Source organism: Plecotus auritus, assembly GCF_963455305.1.
Source record: "Plecotus auritus genome assembly, chromosome: 9".
Lineage (NCBI taxonomy): Eukaryota > Metazoa > Chordata > Mammalia > Chiroptera > Vespertilionidae > Plecotus > Plecotus auritus.
In genome coordinates, this window is record NC_137783.1 from 148198191 (window position 1) to 148204493 (window position 6303).

A 6303-nucleotide genomic window follows, 5' to 3' on the forward strand; every position below is an offset into this window, starting at 1 on the left:
TCATTTTCATTAACACGTGTAAATTTCAGGAACCATTTAACATTCAGGGACACCCGGTGGAGCCCCACAACCCGGCTGGAGGCTTCATTCCGGTGCACGGGGGGGGGGGGGTCATTGCAAATGCCCAGGGGGGTAACACTAAACGTTTAAGAGATTTCAGCCTAGCATGCGCTCGCTCGAAAAAATAAAATAAAATAAATGCCCGAAAATTCCAGCAGCAGCCCAAGATGGTGGCCAGCATTTCCTTCATCCTGTCGTCCTCGCCTGGGGGATCTGCGGGCTGTCTTTCTACCTTGGCCAAGTCCATCCTTGCGGGGGTCCCCAAAACCCAACCCACCCATCCTGGCAATTTAACTGCTAGAAATACACCCTTTATAGAAGGCAGCAAAAACAGTGGTCTCTGTCCGGCTCATTTTAAAATTAAGAAGTAAAATAAATCACTGGAAATATTAGTCGCTTCTCTGTCTGGGACAAGACCACCGGAAGCTTCCTAATTGGTTCTGTTGGGGGGTGTGGAGCCTTTTCACCTTCATAAGATTAGGAGGTGGGGCTGCATTCGTGAGCCTGCAGGGGATGGCAGGGCTAACAAAAATAGGAACAATTATAAGTTAAAGAAATGGGTGTACTGACCTGATGATTTTTAACAAAAAATCTATACATGTGGTTATAGATAGGAGAGGGTCCTCAATATTATCACCAATTTAAGATATATAAAAGAATACATAAAGTGTTTTATTATTGGATTCCGTCTTTGTAGTTTTTTTTTTTAAAACAGGGACATTTTACCAAATCTTAACATTTTAAAAAAGTTTTACACTACCTGCCCCAAATTAAGAAAACTGTTCATTTACTTCCCTGTGTCATCAAACCACTGTATCCCCTAACAGTAAAGACTCAAAGAAAAAGGACAAAAAAGACCCCTCCCTTCGCAAGGGGGCACACACCAAGGCGGGGCACACACCATGGCAAGACACCCCCTCTTTTGGGGCTGATTCGTCCCGCGTTCCCCTCCCCCCGCCGGGAATTAGGGTTACAAATATTCCGGGTCCAGGATGGTCATTATCCCCCGGCTCACGCCTTGGCAGCCGTGGGTGGCCCGAGCAGGGAGCGCCCACCGCGTGTCGCCCTCCCGCGGCACCCACGCTCGCGTTTGCTCGGGGCACTCAGGAGCCTCGCAGCATCAGCCCGCGCACGAGGGCGGCCGGGCTGCTTTTTCATTCATAAAATTCCGACCCGGTGGCCGCCTGGGTGATTTATGAGGCTGCGCGCTATCACCAGGCGGCTCCTGTCCTGGGGGGTCTGGGGGTCCGAGCCCCGCGTGCACCCCTGGTCGGTCCGAGGCTGGTCAGCGACGGCCAGGGCAGCGGGGCATAAAGAGGTTCGCCCACTCCGGCAAAATGGGCTCCCGGTCCTTGAGGGAGCTTCCCCCCCAACCCCGGAGCAAGGCAGAGGAAACTGGAATTAGCATGAGCCAATGGGGGTGCGGCGCTGTTACTAGGCGGACCAGGCAGATCTCAACAAGGAACTCCGTTGATTTCCCTGCTCAGGGACGGGCGCAAAAGTGCAAGCCCGGCCACTGAGCGTGAAGAGCCGTCCAGGAACCCGTGGGGGAGGCGCTGGAATTTGGGGCCAGGCAAGGAGCGCCCGCCGCCCAACCCCCCACCAGGGAGCTCAGATCTGCGTTCCCCAGAACTCCCGAGGGGGCCAAAAACCGGGGGCCTTGAGGGCTGCTCCTTCTAGGAGAGCAGAGGAGGCATTTTTTTATTTTAACATTTTTTCTAAGAGAAAAATAACTTTAAAAAACTTTGCTGTTGCAGTTTAATTTTGCATTGCCTTAAAAAAAAAAAAACAAACACGAAGCAGGAACTGCGAATTCTGGGTTCATTTAAAGTGCTGTGCTCTCATTTCTTGGTGACCATTTGTAGACAAAGGGCCGGCGGCCCAATCGGTAGGGAAACCACGTTGGTTCGAAAGGAAATCTAAAAGTAACTTAAATCACCTTCTCGCTTTCCTCGGCCCCTGGCCCCCAACCGGGGTGACCGCGGAGAGGCGGATAGTTGGCCTCAAGAGGGCGAATTCCGCAGCAAGCGCGTTTGCCACCGTCCCTGGCTGTGGGAACCTTCATTCAAGGCGGGGGAAGGGAGCGCGTTCATTCAGGAACCGGCGCACGGCGCCGACCTTGGGAAGCACCGCGGCTGCGCGCGGCTCCGCGGGGGGCCTCTGGGAGGGGTGCAGGGCCCAGTGGAGATCTCCCACGGGTGTTGACCTCCGGCACCCGCTTTTCCCCCGAGAGGACAGGGGCGGGGGGCGGCGTTCCCAGGTGGGGTCACCTGCAGCCGCATACCTGGCGGCGACTTTAAAGGACTTGGCTCCAGTTCCGCGAGTTTTTCATTGTTAAGCCCTTAAGTAGCCCTAGAAAAACGCTTCCGAGTGAGAGCTGCGGAGTTCCGGAGGTGCCCGGTCTCCCTTTCCCCCAGGCTGTTGGCTTTGGGGGCACGCATGGCGGCCCACGTGCTGCGGTAGCTCCGCCGGGGCCGCGCAGTGCGGACCCGCGGTGCCCCAAAGCGGCGGTCTCCGGCCCAGGCGCTTACCCGGGACAGTCAGAAGCTGGGCACAGGGGCAGTCGCACCTCCCACCTCCCCAAGCCTCTGACTTGCGTTTCTATCCCTGATCAATTAATTTCAGCCACACGCCGACTAACCCCCTCCTCCGAACCCCAGTCGTAGGTATGGCAGGATGCGGGATCGGGACACCCCTTTCCCACCTCTGAAGGCCTCAGGCGAGGTGTGCGTGGGGCTTGAAAAGCAAACCCCAAGGTGTCGGAGGAGGCTGGCTCCCTCTGCCTCTGGGATCCCCAGGAAAAAGGTGTACTTTTGGAGGTGAAAAAGGATTCCAACTCCTTGATCTTCGCCCCTCAAAACGCATTGCCTGGTACCTTGAGCAACATGAAACACCAAGTCCACTAGGAATTTCCCGGCCTCTTGGCTCAGGCCCCTGGCCAGTCGCTGACCAAGTGTCGTGGAGTGAGAAGATAACCACCTCCAACTAAGGCTAATCCGGCGGGAGGTGGGGGTAATGACCTAGGAAGCCATGTCCTCGCGTCTCCCTTGGCCAACCAACGGCCCACCATCCCGGGCTGAGCAGACCCCTGCCTCGGACGAAGGCGCAGGGAACTGCTTCGGAGACTCGCCGGGGCTCGGAAACCTTCGGCGGTGGCTCGGACTTCCGCAGGAGGACCGGTTCTAAAACTTTCCTCGACTCCTGCGGCGTGCCCACCCCTCCCACGAAGGACTTGAGGTCCCTTCCCTCACCTCCAGAACTTGTCACTTGGCCCCCATCCTCGCTTTTTATGGGAGACTGCGGGGAGGACCCCGCATCCTCGTGCCTTCCAGTCAGCTTTGTTCTGCCCTTGAAAAGTTTCCTTCCTTCGCCATGGCCCTGGGGGTGGGTGGATGGAGGGGACCCTCTAAGTTCTGGGGCTCTGGACACTTGCCAGGAGGGGTGGCGGAGGGACTTTATCAGGTGAGTGAAGAGGTTCCACACCTAACGCCCTGCACCCCTCCCTATGGTTCCCTCGGCCTAACACGGTCGGGCCTGGTGGCAGGACACAGGTTTGGACCCCCTGGGGCGTTCTGGGTGCGTGGGGTTTGAGGGGTTGAACGGGCCGCTCTCCGTCCCTAAACCTCGCCGCCTGGGCGCTCTTTTGGGGCTCGACCTGCCCTTGCGGTCCTGGGTGTCGGCCTGGGGCAGGGGTGCGGCCGGGCTGGGAAAACACGGAAGGTGGGAGCGTATGCTGCGTGAACACAGGCCTTGGCTCGGAAGCAGCGCGGGCTGCGCCCCGCATTCCACGCATTCCCGCCTGGCCTCCGTTCTGCCGCCACGTGGTTGCTCAGCGCGCTGCGCTACCGTAAGGCTTGGAGAAGGCGCGCACTCGCGGCCCCGGAGCGCAACGACCTCCCAGCATGCAGGACTGGACGCAGGGTCCAGCCGAGGTGCCCTCTCCCGCAGTATAGATAGGGGTTGCTTTTTTACGTAATAAGAAGAGTAGTACTGCTGATGCAATGACATATGTCTTTGTAAAGACAGGCTGGAAGGGTGCTAAGGCCCCACTGCTGTCCGGAATAGGGTGACTGTCCATCTGAGGAACGTGTCCGAACCGGACCAGTGACCATTATGACTTCCCGGCAGTGACAGGGCAGGAGAGGAGCTGCAGCTGTCGGATAGTTTCTTTCTCTTTTCTTTCTTAATTAAGATCAATTCGTGTCTCGGGCCAGTGGTGTGCAGGGGGTGCTTAGCGCAGAGGAAAATATTTGTTAGCCGCAACTGAAAAAAAAGTCCTGCAGGTTCCTTCCTCAGAGGGCGTTCTGAGCACCTGACCTTAACTAGCAGGATGCCTGCCCTGTGCCTCCCGGGGCCCACCGTGACCCCCCAGGTTTGGCTGGGTCACCGGCATTCTGAATGCCCTCCTGACACTGCCACCTCTCGGAATCCTGGCTTGGACAGAGCACTGGCCGCCATCCCGTGGAGGCAGGCGTGGGGATGTGGACAGAAAAGGCTGCTGGGAACACGCTGTAGACCAGCCCATCATGGACAGCCCTCCCTCCCCGCCCCAGTGGTGTAAGGGAGCTGCCCCTTTGCTCTGAACTCCTGCAGGTTTGGAGAAAAAGCCTGCACTCATGTCCCTATCCTCAGCTCCTCATTTCTCCTGCAAGGTGATCTTCCCTCCCCCAGAAAGCCCGTCACCATCATCACTTAATCTTCAGAACAACCTCTCCCTCCACGCACCTAATGGGTGAGGGAACTGAGGCACAGTCACCTTGTCCAGTCACGGCCTTGGCAGCCGTGATGAGCTGCCTGTCAGACCCGCATCCTGAATGCTTGGGCTGTGTCCTGGGTCCTTCCAAGCTGATCAGGATAATAATCTCCCTTTTCAAGAACTCGTAAAAGCAAGCCACTTCCTCCAGCTGCCAGGGAGCTTGCAGCCACGCTTGGGAGACGGCACAAGAGTGTCACACACAGATCGACCTCTGCCAGCAGCGTGCAGCCTGGGGCAGATCGCTGGCCCCATCTGTAAAAGGGGTGTGATGGTGCTCATCGCGAGGCCGAGGAGAAGAGTAATGGAGGTAACAGGTGTGAAGCGGGTAGCGCTGTGTCTGGCGTTTGCCAAGGCCAGTTAGGTTCATTCACTCATGTATTTGTTCTTGTGCAGAATGAAGGCCATGTGATGGACGCTGGGTGTGGAATTAATGAAACATTTCAGTTTACATTCAGAAAGAGAATTTAAAATGTGGCTTCCTAGTCTATAAACTCACTTTTATTTGCTGACTTATCTTGAGCTGTCTACATGTGAGATATAAATCCTATGTACTCACAAGTACATTTTTAAAAAGTTGCCGAAGCTGGTTTGGCTCAGTGGATAGAGCGTCGGCCTGCGGACTGAGGGGTCCCGGGTTCGATTCCGGTCAAGGGCATGTACATTGGTTGCAGGCACATCCCTAGCGGGAGATGTGCAGGAGGCAGCTGATCGATGTTTCTCTCTCATCGATGTTTCTAGCTCTCTATCCCTCTTCCTTCCTCTCTGTAAAATATCAATAAAATATATTAAAAAAAAAAAAGTTTGACCATGAATCTTCTCTTCTTCCTTCTCATCCTGCCCAAGTAAAACACTTGATTTAAAAAGGAAGCCTATTGTTTTCAGTGCTGATAGTGCTCGCAAGCATGGTGAACGTTCCTAAAACCTGCCGAACTTTCTGTAAGAAGTGTGGCAAGCATCAACCCCACAAAGTAACACGTATGAGAAGGGCAAGGATTCTCTGTGTGCGCAGGGGAAGTGGCGTTATGATAGGAAGCAAAGTGGCTATGGTGGGCAGACTAAGCCTATTTTCCGAAAAAAGGCTAAAAATACAAAGGAGATTGTGCTGAGGCTTAAATGCGTTGAGCCCAACTGCAGATCTAAGAGAATGCTGGCTATGAAGAGATGCAAGCATTTTGAACTGGGAGGCGATAAGAAGAGAAAGGGTCAAGTGATCCAGTTCTAAGCATCATATTTTGTTTTATAATATGACAATAAAATCTTGATATGTTCAAAAAAATAAAAATAAAAAGGAAGCAAATTAATTAAGGCCTAAGTGTCAATGAAAGTGTGAGGGACAGATATAAAAGGGATGGTTTCTGCCAGGTCAAAGAGGGCCGGAGTGTAAGGCCCTGCTCAGGCCTCTGGGTGGATGGGGCCCAGTACCACTCCTTTGCATAAAAGGAGCCACTCTCTGCTCAGTGGAAGAGGGGAGGCAGCCACAGGTGAAA

The 6303-nt window shown here is 54.7% G+C and overlaps 1 pseudogene across 1 annotated transcript; it reads left to right on the forward strand.

Annotated features, from left to right (window-relative positions):
• Positions 1 to 5718: 5718 nt before the first annotated feature.
• LOC308258202 (large ribosomal subunit protein eL42-like) lies at positions 5719 to 6038 on the forward strand (annotated as a pseudogene). The gene has a single exon. The product of its transcript is annotated as a large ribosomal subunit protein eL42-like (transcript).
• The last annotated feature ends 265 nt before the right edge of the window (positions 6039 to 6303 follow it).